Source organism: Ursus americanus, chromosome 4 (assembly GCF_024610735.1).
Source record: "Ursus americanus isolate L20-20 chromosome 4, mUrsAme1.1.p, whole genome shotgun sequence".
In the NCBI taxonomy this organism is placed as follows: Eukaryota; Metazoa; Chordata; class Mammalia; order Carnivora; family Ursidae; genus Ursus; species Ursus americanus.
This window is the reverse complement of record NC_142130.1, coordinates 9,637,768-9,653,083: the sequence shown is the minus strand read 5'-3', so window position 1 is coordinate 9,653,083 and position 15,316 is coordinate 9,637,768. Positions and strand designations below refer to the sequence as shown.

General features: G+C 43.4%; 1 long non-coding RNA gene across 1 annotated transcript; it reads left to right on the top strand.

Moving 5' to 3' along the window:
* Positions 1-2,141: 2,141 nt before the first annotated feature.
* LOC123786384 (uncharacterized) lies at positions 2,142-14,961 on the top strand. The gene is made up of 3 exons (XR_006777941.2): positions 2,142-3,018; positions 11,740-11,994; positions 14,374-14,961. It is a non-coding gene; the product is annotated as an uncharacterized LOC123786384 (long non-coding RNA).
* The last annotated feature ends 355 nt before the right edge of the window (positions 14,962-15,316 follow it).

Below are 15,316 nucleotides of genomic sequence, written 5' to 3'. Positions count from 1 at the left end.
AACGTGAAACAAGAAGAAGAAATCAGGAATTCAATAATAAATATGGCAAGGTGCACAAACAAGAGAATTGAAACCAGATGAAAAGGAGCCTTTCAGTACAGAAGGTCAAGGAACGCTTTTCCCCTGCTCCCTCAAAGCCTTAGAGTAATCCCTCTGATTGTGCTTTCCATCCAGCCATCAGCTTACTGCCCTGAGTTGGTTTTGGAATATTTATGTGGCGGATTTAAGGCTTTAACGTACAACTGAAAAATTAGCGTAGTTTATTTTAGTTTGCTCAAGGCCCCAGGCCATTATGCCATGAAGAGGAAAATACTGTTTAGTGTACTTTAAGGAGTCCTGTGCCCACATGCCTTGAAATAAATTCTAGATATGTGTATATAAATATAAGTCAATTTATACAATAAATTTTTTTAAACTTGAAGTTACATATGTGATAAAAAAAAAAGTAATGTCACTAATTTTGTTGATAAACAAAATGTCAGAATTTCTCAGGAGCCATTTTAGGAAGACATACTCTAACAATGTTGACATTACCAAATATGTTATAGAAAGAGCTCTTTGAGTCTTGAAAAGCTTCAGTCTGTTTTTAACATAGCCTCTGTAGTGCCAAATCACCATCATTCGTCAGTGGGTTTGAACTTTTAGAAACATAGTCATTTGGCGACAAGTATGGTAAATGATGTAGGTGAAGTGATTTTTTTGCTAAAAACAATGTAGAATAATCCATTAATGCTTTTGAAAGCATTTCTTTTTTTTTTTTTTAAGATTTTATTTATTCCACAGAGATAGAGACAGCCAGCGAGAGAGGGAACACAAGCAGGAGGAGTGGGAGAGGAAGAAGCAGGCTCATAGCAGAGGAGCCTGATGTGGGGCTCGATCCCAGAACGCCGGGATCATGCCCTGAGCCGAAGGCAGACGCTCAACCGCTGTGCCACCCAGGCGCCCCTTGAAAGCATTTCTGAGGAAAAGTTACAAAATACGACCGACGTGTCCTTATACAGTTATTCAATATACAGGCGAGTATTGAGACTTTTGGGTTCTATTTCATCTTTTAACAAGGAACCTTATTTTACTCTTTTATTTTTAATATTTTATTTTAATTTGATTTCAAGCGCATGATGAGGGCTCACTTTTAAAGAGCACCTACATTAAGGAGGGCACGGGATGGAGTGAGCACTGGGTGTTGTGTAAGCCTGATGAATCACTGAACTCTGCCTCTGAAACTAATAATACACTATATGTTAATTAATTGAATTTAAATTAAGAAAATAAAGAGGACCCTAAAGCAATCATTAAGGCTAAAGAAACTATTTATTATGTGAATAAATAAGTAGTTGATCACTTTGCAAGTTTAGATGCATAAATATTTGTATGTTATTGTTGTTTCTCTTTTTAAATCTAGACATTTTCATGGCATATTTTGTGATGAAAGTATCTTCAAAGTATTAAGTTGATTCATTTTGGTCCCTTGAAGTTCTCCTTATTTGTTTACCCTTGATTTCAGTTTCCCATGTCAGCCTAATCGGAACTGAAGCCTTGCAACATGGGCAGACAAATGACCTTAGACCCACCTCCCCCAGTGCCCCTCTGAGCTGCTTTCAAAGGATGACTTCTCTCCATGCAGAGATGCATTTTCCCCCTGTGGTTGCCATAGGAAAAAAAGAATGCCTAATTCTGTTTTGTCTTCTGGGTTTCTTGGTACGGAGGTAGGCACTGTCACTTGTGGTTCAGCGTGTCGGTATAGATATGAATACCTGGGTCTAAGTCCCAGCCTTCCACCTGCCAACTGTGTGATCTCATCCAAGTTGCTAAATTGCTCTGTATCTCAATTTTCTCACGGGCAAATAGGGAAAACTCATAGCTCCTAATTTATGAAGGTGTTGTACATATTTAAAATATGTGGTACATGGTGAGTCTCAATGAACATTTGACATTATTATTACATTAAAATAGATACACAGAGTGAGCCTTTTTGCTATTATAATTTCTTTTAAATTTAGAAATTTATGGAGAACATTTTCTCATGCCTGTAAACATGTGTCATAGCTGATAGTATTTCATCTTGCGCATAAGCCATGACTTACTCATTAATACCTTGTGTTTGATATGTGGATGGTTTCAATTTTTTTTTTTTTTTTTTGCTGAATAACGTTTTTCTGAAGAACGTGATAAATTTATCCTTGTTTTATTAATAGGAGTTTCTGAACAATTTCATAGGGTGTGTACATTTTTAATCCTTTTGATATTTTTTCCAAATTGGCCATAGAAATATATCAACTCATAGTCAACATCTGTAGAGACAGTATGGATCTTTCTAGCCTGCCGTGCACACTTTCATGTGTCTCTCCAGCATAATCCCTCCTCTACTCCTTTAGCATATTAACCACCTCTGCACATTACTGGACTCCTGTCATAGAAAAATAGCTTTTACTGGTTCGAACATTTAAATCATGATCAATGATGAATATATTAGGGATTTATGTATCCCAAATGTTAGTTCTTTCACATTACTTTTTTTTTTTTTAAAGATTTTATTTATTTCACAGAGAGACAGTCACTGAGAGAGGGAATACTAACAAGGGGAGTGGGAAAGGAAGAAGCAGGCTCTCAGCGGAGCAGGGAGCCCGATGTGGGACTCGATTCCAGGACCCTGGGATCACGCCCTGAGCCGAAGGCAGACGCTTGATGACTGAGCCACCCGGGCGCCCCTCTTTCACATTACTTTTGTCTTTAATCTTGGGTCCATTTCTCCTGTCTCTACTCCTTGGTGTTTACTTCCTGTTCATATCTGTCTCTCCAGAAACGTTTAGGTTCCAACCTCAGGAACGTTTTTCAGACATGCCATCACCAGAGTTCTTAGAAGCTTAGGGTCACTGCGGCACAATGATCCAATGATCCTTTAAGCCAGATGAAATGTAAGAGGAATAGAAAGAAGGCTTAGAACCAAAAGAGCACAGAAAAAAACACAAAATAAGGGACAAACCAGAAGGAACCTCTGCTATGGGGCGTGATTTTAAGGTAAGGATCACATATGGAAAAGTCCTTTATATACTGAAATGAAAACACACTCAAGAGACGTTTTTTAGCGTAAAAGCAGGGTGTGGAGTGGTATGTGTCGAGTACTGTGTTCCTACTGGCGTTAGAAAACAGGGCCAAAGAATTTTGTGTGTTGCTTATTTATGTATAATGTCCGTCTGACAGAACACAAAAGATCCCGGTGGCTCTACGGAAGACCTGGAGAGGGAAACTAGGGTGTGCAGAACAGGGGCGTGTAGGGAGTCTTTCACTCTCTGTCCTTTTGCTCTGTTTGACTTTTGAACTACATGAATGTGTTGCCTATTCAAAAGTAAGAAAGTAAAATTTGTGGAAACTTTTCTCTCATAAGTGAATATCTTGTGTTACTCCTTAACTTCCATCATGGTGCTATTGTTTTTAGAAACCACTGTCTTGGGGCACCTGGGGGGCTCAGTGGGTTAAGCGGCTGCCTTTGGCTCAGGTCATGATCTCAGGGTCCTGGGATCAAATCCGACGTTGGGCTCCTGGCTCAATGAGGACTCTGCTTCTCACTCTGCCCCCCACCCCTGCTTGTGCACTCGCTCTCTCTTTCTGAAAATAAATATTTTTTAAAAAGCCCCATTTCCTTCTTTTATACTATACTGTCTCATTAGCACACATAATAAAGATACCCTGAGACTAACAGGCATTCTTCTGACAAAATTATTATTATTATTTTTTAAAGATTTTATTTATTTATTTGACATAGATAGAGACAGCCAGTGAGAGAGGGAACACAAGCAGGGGGAGTGGGAGAGGAAGAAGCAGGCTCATAGCAGAGGAGCCTGATGCGGGGCTCGATCCCACAACGCTGGGATCACGCCCTGAGCCGAAGGCAGACGCTTAACCGCTGTGCCACCCAGGCGCCCCTTCTGACAAAATTCTTAATTGTAAATTTCAATTATCCACAGGCTAAATACGACAAATCTCTCTCATAGAAAACCTTTTCTTTTTCTTTCTTTAAGTAGGCTCCATGCCCAGCATGGAGCCCAACGCAGGGCTTGAACTCATGACCATGAGATCAAGACCCGAACTGAGATCAAGAGTCAGACGCTTAACAAACTGAGCCACCCAGGCGCCCCTGTGTCATATAAAATCTTTGCAGGTTGTCTTCATTTTCATTTTATGTTAGGAGGAAGCTAAGGACTTCTGGGTCCAGGGGACAGCAAATATTTCCAGGTTTCATAGAATTAGTGGCAGGCAAAAGAGCTAAGCTTTTCTTTCTCTTTCTTTCTTTTCTTTCTTTCTTTCTTTCTTTCTTTCTTTCTTTCTTTCTTTCTTTCTTTCTTTCTTTCCCTCCCCCGCCTCTTTCTTTCTTTCTTTCTTTCTCAAAAGAGGAAGCTCATTATGTTTGGCTCCCACAGCTATATATTCTAAAAACATTTGGCTTTTTTTTTTTTTTTGAGGTACTTTAATCAAACACAACTCAAAATGATTCACTTGGACAAGTGGTCTTAACAGCAAGGAAAACAAACACTTTATGAAAACAACATCTATAAGCCTAAGCCTCCTGTCTTTTATCTTTACTATTTTCTCTGAGTCTGGCATGAAACAGACACACACCAGCCTCCACAGGGGGTTAAACAGAGAACCATCCAAACATCACAAAGTGCCGTCCAGAAATTTGATGACTTCCATTCCCTGACTCTGGTGCACAGTGCCTGGCTCGTGGTGCAGGGACCATGATGTCCTGGCCCAGGACAGATACTTGCAGTGGGTGCCAGAAACAGCAGTTCTCTCTGCCCCCGCCCCCCCCCCCCAGCACAAGATCCACACGTCTTGGAACGAGCCTCCATCCCTTTTCTAGGGAACTGAGCATAAATAGCTTGTTTTACATCTGGCTTGAAGTGACTTCTGCTCAATCTTAAAGGAGGGTCTTAACTCCTACTTCATTTTAGGTCAGCTTTCAGCATTTATTGTAGCTCACTCGTTTCACTAAGCTCTTATTTCTGTGTATTATCCTACATAGGGATGGAAGGAGAATTAAAGGATCTGGACATCTGCTTTTAGAGGGGGAACAGGACAGAACTGGGGGCTAAGGCTTTGGTTCCTGGGTTTTCAGACCTCAGAGAAAGGAATCATCTCTGGAGCCTGAACTCCGTTAGAGACCACAAAGTAGCCTTTAAATCAGGTCTTACATGGAGCGGGGTGGGGGGATACTACGCGGGGGTACACTGAATGGAGTGGAGTTGTGGGTATTCCTCTATTCTTCTTTATAGCTCTTTATGCTTGTCAAATTTCCTACTGTGAGCCCACTCCTTAGTAGGTCTGTAAGCTAGAGGAGTGATACTACCTCTCGGAATCTCTCTCTTTTAAGAAGAATCTTTAAAAGGGAGATAAAAGTAAACATGCTTAGGGCTTGTGGTGAAATGAGACCACAAGCACACAGTGCCTGACTTGGAGTCGTTGCTCCGTGAACACTGATGTCCTCACCATTGTGCTCTTCATGGTCCCCTGTTCATTACAGAGTCAGTGGTTTGATTTAGGACCAGCAGGCAGGGTCACTTCAATCAGAGAAGATCTGTCCACCCCAGTGGTTCTCAGATTTTAGCGTGAGTCAGAATCACCGTGAGGGCTTGTTCAAAGCAGACCGCTGGGTGTCATCGCTAAAGTTCCTGACTCAACAGGCCTGAGGCGAGGGCTGAGAATTGGCATTTTCAACAAGTTCCCAGTGATTCCGATGCTGATGCTGCCGGTCCAGAGGGCACACTGCGAGAGCGGTGGCTCAACAGGACGCACAGCAGAGGTTCATTTCAAATTATTCTGAGTATAAGTACCTGATCTCTGTCTTTCCTTCCTCCCTTGTTCCCTCCCCACTCCTGCTTCATTTTTTTTCATATTTGGAAGTTATAGAAACCACCAAACTCTGTGTTTCCCACCTCTGTATTTTTTTGTCAACAGCTCAAGTCTCTTCTTATGTCAAAAAGCCAGGAGGGAGCAATCATGTTGTTATGCTTTAAGTATCTTGTTTCATTTAGATACCAGAGAAAGAGAAACAAGCATTCTCTGGACATTCACTAATCTCAACTGATATTGTCTGCTAATAAAAGATAGTCTCTTTGATGACTAGTGCCTAAAAAAAAAAAAAAAATTGGAAACTCTATAGGCACCCTGGAGCCAAGAAACATTTTTGACATTTAGGACTTGTTTAATCTTTTATCAATATAAATATTTGAAAAATAAAATGATCAGGAAAATGGCTAAGGAAAACATTTCAGGTCAGTGCTTGTAATAGCAGGTCATGTTCAGTTTGGAGCCTGTAAAAGCCCTCTTTGTCTTCCTAAACTCTGTAGGATAGAAGTTCTTTGCTTGGGATCCTGACGTTGAGCGCAAGATGGTGTATTTGCTTATGTGCATTTTTCTGGGAAGATGGTTCATGTTTTCCAATGAATGGTCAAAGGGATTTTGACTCAGAAAGGGTTAATGCTGCTGTGGAGACTTGCTTGGTCAAAAGCCACATGTTAATTTCTTGGTGAAGAAAGCACATCTCTAGCAAGGGAGAAGGAGCTGGTCGCATGGGCTGTGAGTGGCCCATGGCAAGATGAATGAGGAGTGAACTCCACCAATGAACTGTAGCGGAACCATTTTTATTTCCCTCATCTGTAACACAGAGGTAATAAAATACTTACCTAGCAGAGTAGTTGTCAAGTTCAATGAGATATTTGCAAGGCGCTCAGCTAGTATCCGGTATGTGGCAGATGCCGAATAAATGGTAGCCAGTAGCGGTAGAAGCCCTAGTGTGCCTTACGGTGATCACTGCATAAACACCAGAAGCAAAGATCTCCAGCATGTCTTGGATTCCAAATGAAGGATCAAAGGTCTCCTGTGAGGTAGTGTTATTACCTTCACCTTACCGTTTATGAAACTGAAGCTCACTTCCAAAAGGACTTAGGGCAGGCTGTTACTTTATGTTGTATCCATGTATCAGAGCCATAGCTTCTGCCAGTAAAATTGTAGCATATCATTCTGTAAAATATATGAGTATTTCATCCATTGTGCTTTGTGGGGAGCACTGTGATTTCTAAGCACTCAACCTCTCAACAAGTATGAGAAGCACTGGCCAAGTTGGTGTTTTGGAAAATAGCCTGCAAGAGGCTAGGAAACTGAATCATCTGATCTGAACCCATGATCTAGCTACTGAACCGCTCCCCTGGCTAGAAGTAACACTCGTCCCCCCGTATCATTCCCCTTGGAATTAGTTTTGTATTTAAGCAAAAACTTAGCTAAAAAATGGAAATATAATACACATCAACACACAACAGCACACTCATACTATTTAAAATATTTGTTTTCTGAAAAGGTGACAACGGACTCCAAGCAAGATAATATTTTTAAAGATTTTATTTATGTGGGGCGCCTGGATGGCTCAGTCAGTTAAGCAGGTGCCTTCGGCTCCAGTCACGATTCCGGAGTCCTGGGATGGAGCCCCGCATCGGGCTCCCTGCTCAGTGAGTCTGCTTCTCCCTCTGCTCCTCACCCCGCTCTCATCCTCTCTCTCTCTCTCTCAAATAAATAAAAATATTTTATTTATTTATTCATTTTAGAGAGAGAAGGCCAGTGAGGGGAAGGGCAGAGGGAAAGGGTGGGAGAGAATCCCAAGCTGAGCACAGAGCCCAACTCGGGGCCTGATGCCAGGACCCCATGATCATGACCTGAGCCAAAACCAAGAGTCAGATGCTCAACCAACTGAGCCACCCAGGCACTCCAGCAAAACAAAATTTGCACTTCACTTAGACTGCTGGTGATAACACTCAGCAGAAATGCTTGCTATTACTCCCAGCTAATGAATCTCTGGTGTTTTTACAGTTCTTTCTCTTAGCGAAGGACCTCACAAATGGAGGTGTTAGGTTCTTGCTATTCAAAATGCAGTCAAAGCCCCAGTAGGATCAGCATCCCCAGGGAGCCGGTTAGAAATTCAGAATCTCAGGCCCACCCAGACCTGCCTAATCAATGTACATCTAAAAAAGTTCCTCCGGTGATTCGTGATTCGTATGCACATGAATACTTGAGACGCATTTGTTTAGGTAGCCAAAAATTTTCTTCGGGAGAGTGTGACCACATTTCCAGGGTGTGGAGATGGTTTCTATTTCCTGCCTCTCTTCTTTCCAGCATGTGTGCAAGTCGGTACCAGGTGTAGCTCTTGGCTCTCTGGAACTGCTCTTCTGTTCTCCCTTGGTGGCTTCTGGCTTATGCTGCATATGAGGATACACCCCACTTCGACCAGGGTTATTTGCCATCTTCTCCCAAAAAGCCCAGATAATCAGAAACTAGGCAGAAGCCATCCTCCAGTTGACCAAAACCCTTCTGGTTGGGCACTAAGGGGCACAGTGTCGAGGCTGCATTTCCCCAGTGATGGAGCAAGCTGTAAATGACTTAAATTGAAAGAAATTGCTGCTGAGAACTCAAACCCATGATAATTAGGAGCTTGCTGAAGAGAAGGAGAGGTTAGGAAGTGATGAGTGGAGAAAGATATATTTAAAATTGAAACGTTGTTTTTTAACTTTTGGTTTTAACGCCTTGCCGGGGTCCTGTTCTAGCTGTAGGGGACCCGTTTACCTAACAGAACTTCTGTGTTTGGTCAACATGCTCTACCCCATTTCCAAGGGTGCTGATTTTCAGGGAGCATGTTTGCATCGGAGAAGCAAATTTGATCCAGCTGTTGGCCAAGAGTAAGCTGACTTAGTGGATTCTGGAGGTGTCATTTCAATGTCAGTATCACAAAGGGGGTTAGGAATTATTATTATTATTATTATTATTATTATTATTATATTTTATTGTTATTGTTATCATTATTGAAATGGTCCCCAAACTTGGGGAAGAGGCACCCCAAGGGACAGAGCAGATGATGGCAGCTCCCCAAAGAGAGAGGAAGAGAGAAAGCAGATGTAGGCTTTGTGGGTGAGAGCCAAGAAAGATAACCCTTTGGGGCCAGCCTTTGACAGGACAAGGACCTCTGGCACTCTGCAGCAGAAAGCCTTATGTGGTCTGTCAGGCTTGGGGAGCTTACATGGTTTGGTGGAGGTCACGGAGCTAGAAAGGGCAGAGCCAGGACTGAATTGAGTCCAACCGGTTCCTTGGCTTGGAGAAGTCCAGGCTAGGGAAAAAAAGTTTACTTCTCAAACTTTAGCTGCCTCAGAAGCACGTGGAGGGCTTGATCACTTGAAATCCCTTGAAACAGTGCTGGGTTCCACCCCAGAATGCCTGACTCAGTGGATTTGCAGTGGGGTCCGAAAAACTGCATTTCTAACAAATTCCCAGGCAGTGCTGATGCTGCTGGTCCAGGGACCAGACTCGGAGAACCACTGTTCTATTGGCTCCCTCTACTAGAAGGATGGTCCTGACATTGTCTTCCTAACAGGCCCTCATTACAGTCCTAACCTCCTAAGGTGGGTTTGCCTGCTAAACTATAACAGAGAAACATATTAATGCACAATGGGGACAGGAATGATCAGTGTCTACACTTTCAGATTTCCCCTCCCTTTTAATGTCCCTGTGCCTCTTCCCCTTCCCAGCTTCTCAGTGGGTGAAGCTTCTTGCTTGATGGTCAACTCCTAGGTTCTTTTCTATGGGGCTGAATACTGGAACTAGACCAAACCAAACCTAAAGGAAGCTTGAGAGGCTGAGCTGATGTACACAGTAAAGTGTTAAAGAAAGGGTGATGGATTGAGAATCCACTTTGGCTGGGCACTGGGAAGAGTTACAGAGAAGAACAGAGAGCGAGGGGCTTTAGAGAATGAGGGGCTCCAGACTAACCATGGGAGCTGCAAGCAGGAGTGGAGGAGGGGAGAAGGGTTCAATGGCCCATGGGCTAGATGCCTTTCATGTCCTACAGTGGATGCAATTACAGATTGAAGCATGTTTTTGCTCCTCAGCTGTTTCTTTGAATGTAATACCACATGAATCTGGGCCATGTGGGTCCTAGTGATGTGGGAAAGGAAGGCAGAAGAAAAATTATTAAATTTCCTTACTATCTACAGCCCATTGACAAGTCCTTGAAACAGGTAGAGTGGCATTCCTCTAGGGACTCAATTGCCTCCATGGTAGTACTTTGCTAAGGGCAAAGGCAATCCTAGCCTGACCCCCCACCCCCAGGATCCTGTAAGTCTACTTTAATGTATAAAAATTCCTTTAGAAATTTCCTTTATCTCTAAACCCCCCAAGATACATGTTGGCAATCATCTCCCAAGCATATGGCCCACCAATATACGTCTGAAGGGTCTCATGGCTAAGGTTTCATTAGCCGGTAATAAATGACCTTTTCCCAACAATAGCTAGCCCCCTCAAGGTCCTGGAAACCTTGCTTCCAAAATTCCTTAGAGACTTACACTATCCCTAACCCCCTCCCAACTTGAAAGTATATAACGGGTCACACCTCACGACCCTGGTGCAGCTCTTTCTGCCCACGGGTCCTGTCCCCATGCTTAATAAAATCACCTTTTTTCACCAATGATGTCTCAAGAATTCTTTCTTGGCCATCAGCTTTGAACCCTAACATCTTTCCTACATCACTAGGATTGATTTGGGACTTGGTCTTGCAATAGTGATGATGGTTCTCTTCTGACTTGTCCGCACCACATCCTCTAGTTCTTATTGTGACAAGCTGGGAAAGGATGCCCGAGGAAATTCAAGAACGCTGATGCTGCATATCTGTATGAGTTATTCCTTAATCTGTGCTAGGATTCTTCTCTGTTGCCTCCAAATATTCAGTACAAGTCTATTACACAAAACAGCGTTGCCTTGGAGAATGAGGAAGAGGGTAGTATGTTCATGTTCGGCACAAAGTAATTATGGAAAGGACAGAGCTGATGAGAGCAGTGATGAGGAAAGCAGAGGGGATGGGAGTGAGACCAGGAGAGGAGGTTTGGAGCGAGAGGTGACAGGTGAGTATCAGGATAATGTGAGTGCTCCCAGAAAACTTGTAGAAAGCACCGGGTTTCTTAAAGTTATAGTTATTTTGTTTGGCTGTTAAAATCAAAGATGATCCCAAAGGCTGGAGAGTAGTGGTGCCTCCCGATGGTGAAGAAGACAGTTGGATCCTTTATGCAATTTTTGTCAACTCTTACAACTGATTTAAATGTACATCTGATCCGTCTTGAAACAAGGGGCCATTATGCTAAGAGACAAGTCACTGGGAGGGCTCTGACTTCATAGGAGCCTGGATGTGATGAAGAAAGAGAAAACCTCACAGGAAAGCTGCATTTTGATATGTTCCCAGGTGGATTCACCCTGATCAAAGAGATCTGGACATCTGGATTAAGAGACATCTTTAAAGAACATTGGTATGCTCAAAGCCCCCAGAGCCCGATCTATTGTAACCAGTTAGTTTTTAGACTAAAAATCATCTGCCTGGCTCTGAAATACTTGGAGAGCAATTTTACTTTCAAGTACACTGACACGGTATCAGATTCTTGTAGTTTTTTGAGGCTCAGCTTCCCATAATTTCAGTTTTGCTGCCCTCATTGAAATCCTACTTTCCAGATTGAAAAACTGAAAGAATCCTGTTTTATGACATGTCGTAGTTATATTTTCATCTATCATGATCATATCTACCATTATTATGTGTCCACTATATGTCATAAAAATAGCCTGGATCCCCAGTCCAGGACGCCTGCGCAAGCCGAAATGTGATTCTGTTTGCTTCCCACCCCCCACATTCTCCACGTCCTTTTGTCTTCTCCTCTGCAGATCTGCCCTTCCTACTCAGCTCTTCGTCTCACACCCACAGAGAACCGGATTCCAGTCGTGAGGAAAACTTGTGAAACAAATATTTGGGTTGTATTACAAATCAGTTGTCATTTGTTTTCCATTTCCTCTAACTATTTACATCTGCCTCCCTGCCTGGGTTTATTTGAAGAGGGGAACGCACACTCAAGCCTTAGCGAGCGGCCAAGACGGGAGGTTTCCGCAGCACCACTGCACGCACAACCCAAGAGTTTGCTAGTAAGAGATTTTCATTTTGGCAACGTATTTGGAACCTTTTGTCTTGTTTTGTTTTAAGGTTTTATTTATTTTGTTTTGTTTTTAAGATTGTATTTATTTGAGCAAGAGAGAGCAGAGTGAGAGAGAGCACGAGGGGGGAGGGACAGAGGCAGAGGGAGAAGCAGGCTCCCTGCTGAGCAGGGACCTGGACAGTGCAGGGGCTCCATCCCAGGACTCCGGGATCATGACCTGAGCCGAAGGCAGACACTTAACCGACTGAGCCACCCAGGCGCTCCCTATTTGTAATCTTTGGAAGCTTGCTCTCTGAGGAAGACGTGGGTACAAATGGAGTTCTGCCAATGGCACCCGAATTTGTAATGCAACCCATTTTACAATCACTTGCCATATCTGGTATTTTGAATCACATGGTAGGTACCATTTTATGTCTTACTTTGTTTTACTCAATATTTTATAATATAAAATTATCTTTTCATAAAATTTGTTTGTAGAGGGAAACATCCTTAAAGGCCGCATTAGACTCCAGTGTACAATGTAGCAGTGTTCATGTAATCACCGTCCATTTTGTTGGGTAATTCAACGCTTCTTACTAGAATAAACCACGCTGCCATGAACATCTTGGTAAACAAAAGCACCATCGGTGTCCGGAACCCTTTTCATGGGTTTGTCACTTGAAATGGAATTCTATGGCCAAAGAGTATGCACATTTTGAGGGCTCTTGATGCATATTGTCAAATTGCTTTCCAGAAAATCTGCACTATTTTACTACTCCACGTCCACTACCTCTGTCCCTGTCTCCAGCCTCCACATGAGTAGCGTAAGAACAGAGTGTGAAATGCTCGGTGTACGGTACTTGGCACCTGGTAGTGACTCCATCGATAGTAGTCGGTGGTGATGTCAAGGACATACAAATTTATTATCCCTGTCGCTTCTCCCCTCCTCTCTCTGACTCTTCATAGAGATCCAGAGCACCTATGATGCTCTAGGCTTGTCTCTGTTGCACCTCACTGGGGTGTCCAGAATCATCTGTGTATGCCCCTTCCTGCAGTGCACTGCGAGGACTGACAAGCTAAGGGGATACATTTCTTGAAACTGGGAATGTTGAAAAGAAAATGATTTATAGTTTTACCTGCCCCGGATTTTTCAGTAGGTGTCTTACGACTGTAACTCAGTGGTTCTGAGCCCAGGCTGTACAACAGAGTCATTTGGGAACTCTGTAAACAATACCAGAGCATGGCCTTAGTTGGTTGAGGGTGGGGCCTGGACACTGGCATTTAAAAAATCCTTCTCGGACAATTCTTTTTTTTTTTTTTTTAAGATTTTATTTATTTATTCGACAGAGACAGAGACAGCCAGCGAGAGAGGGAACACAAGCAGGGGGAGTGGGAGAGGAAGAAGCAGGCTCCCAGCAGAGGAGCCTGATGTGGGGCTCGATCCCAGAACGCCAGGATCACGCCCTGAGCCGAAGGCAGACGCTTAACCACTGCGCCAGCCAGGTGCCCCTACTCAGATAATTCTAACAGAAGCAAGCAATGAGCATCATAACCCAAAGATGAGCGGTTTGGACATTCCAGGCGCCACGCGGCACCTACCGACAGACTTAGTTGGAAGCTAGCTGCCTTTCCTGGTGTCTCTCAAAGATTAGACCAGGAATATGGAATGAAATCCTAAGAGGCCTCAATCTTCAACATGTTAGCAAGTATTTAGTAACATTCTGTGTGCTTAAAAGGCCAGAGACATCAACTAACTCCTTCCAGAAAAGTTATATTTTTTCCGCATTCATAATAACGTCCATAGTACCTCATGAGGAAGAAACTGCAGTTCAAAGTGGTTCATTGTTTTTTAAAGATTTTGTTTATTTATTTGACAGAATGAGAGAGAGCACAAGCAGGGGGAGTGGGAGAGGGGGAAGCAGGCTCCCTGCTGAGCAAGGAGCCTGATGTGGGGCTTGATCCCAGGACCCCGGGATCATGACCTGAGCTGAAGGCAGACGCTTAACTGACTGAGCCACCCAGGCCCCCCTCAAAGTGGTTAATTAACTTGTTTGTTAACCTCTGCTAACAAGAGGCCAATCGAAACCAAACCCAGGACCCCAAATCCCATGATTTTTCTACCCTTAAAAAAATTGCATTCATCTCTTTGTGCTCACGTAACCGATTGTGATTTTCCTTTTTTGCTGTGCGGGGCCCTTCTCCCCCCAACAAACAACACCTGTATTTCGATCAGGTCCTATGGGTGTGTTCTAGACACAGCCTAGGAGGAATGCAGCTGTATCTAGTCATCACTTTATAAATATTGATGAAGAACGGTACAAATGTTTTAAAGGAAACTTTATCTGAAGGAGTGCCTTGGAATTCAGCTGTTTCTTTTCATGTCTTTCAGACCTCCTACCCCTGGCACTGAAATCCAAACAGCTAAGAGTGGGCCAAATCCCAATGTTTATTCACTACTGTGGCACCCACAATTCTGTCTCTGGTAGGCTTTGGGGCCGGGTGACGCCAGGGATGCAGTCGGCCCATTCGGCCACCGTCCCGGAGCCGTCACAAATACTGCCTGCCACCGTGGCTCCACAAAGGATGTACTGATCACTTTCTTCACTCCTCTTAGCCTAAGGATATGAGAAAAGAAAAAGCCCATTTTATGGCAGAGAAAACTGAGGCGAAGAAACCTTGCTCGAGTTGCCTGAGGACAGTCACACTGGCCGTGCTGGAAGGGAACTTGTGCCTCGGATGGTTTGCTCCTCTGGGAGCTGGGCCTACCTTCATCGTTTTCCTGCATTAGTTGCTCATTTAAAAGTTGGTGACAAAGAAGTCTGCACAAAGGAGTTTATTGCTGCGTTGGTTATAATAAGAAAGTTGGAAACAATTTAAATGACAAACGAGAGGGGAATGGTTAAGAAAAAATGTGGCTTACTCATTGTCTGAAATACATAAATATGAAAAATAAAAGTTAAGAAACAGTGTTTAAAGAACTTGGGGAAATGCTTCAAATAGAAATGATTTTTCTGGCACTTCTTCATCTTCCTGACCTCTACGCCTGTGGTGCTCTGAAGGGGGGGTCACTGACCAGTGACGGAATCTCAAGCCCCACCCCAGTCTGCTGAATCAGAATCTGCATTTTAACCACACCTGCAGGCGAGTCACACCACATTAGCTGTCCAAAAGCACTCATCTGAGGAAGGAGTTCTCCAAGGTTCAGTCCTCAGACATCTCTGCTCTCAATACCTTTGTGCCCTGAGCTCGGGATCCGGGTCCCGGCGGCATAGGACGTTTCTGATCCCACTGGTCTTGAGCTATGACGTTGGGGACTGGCACTCGTGTAAGCC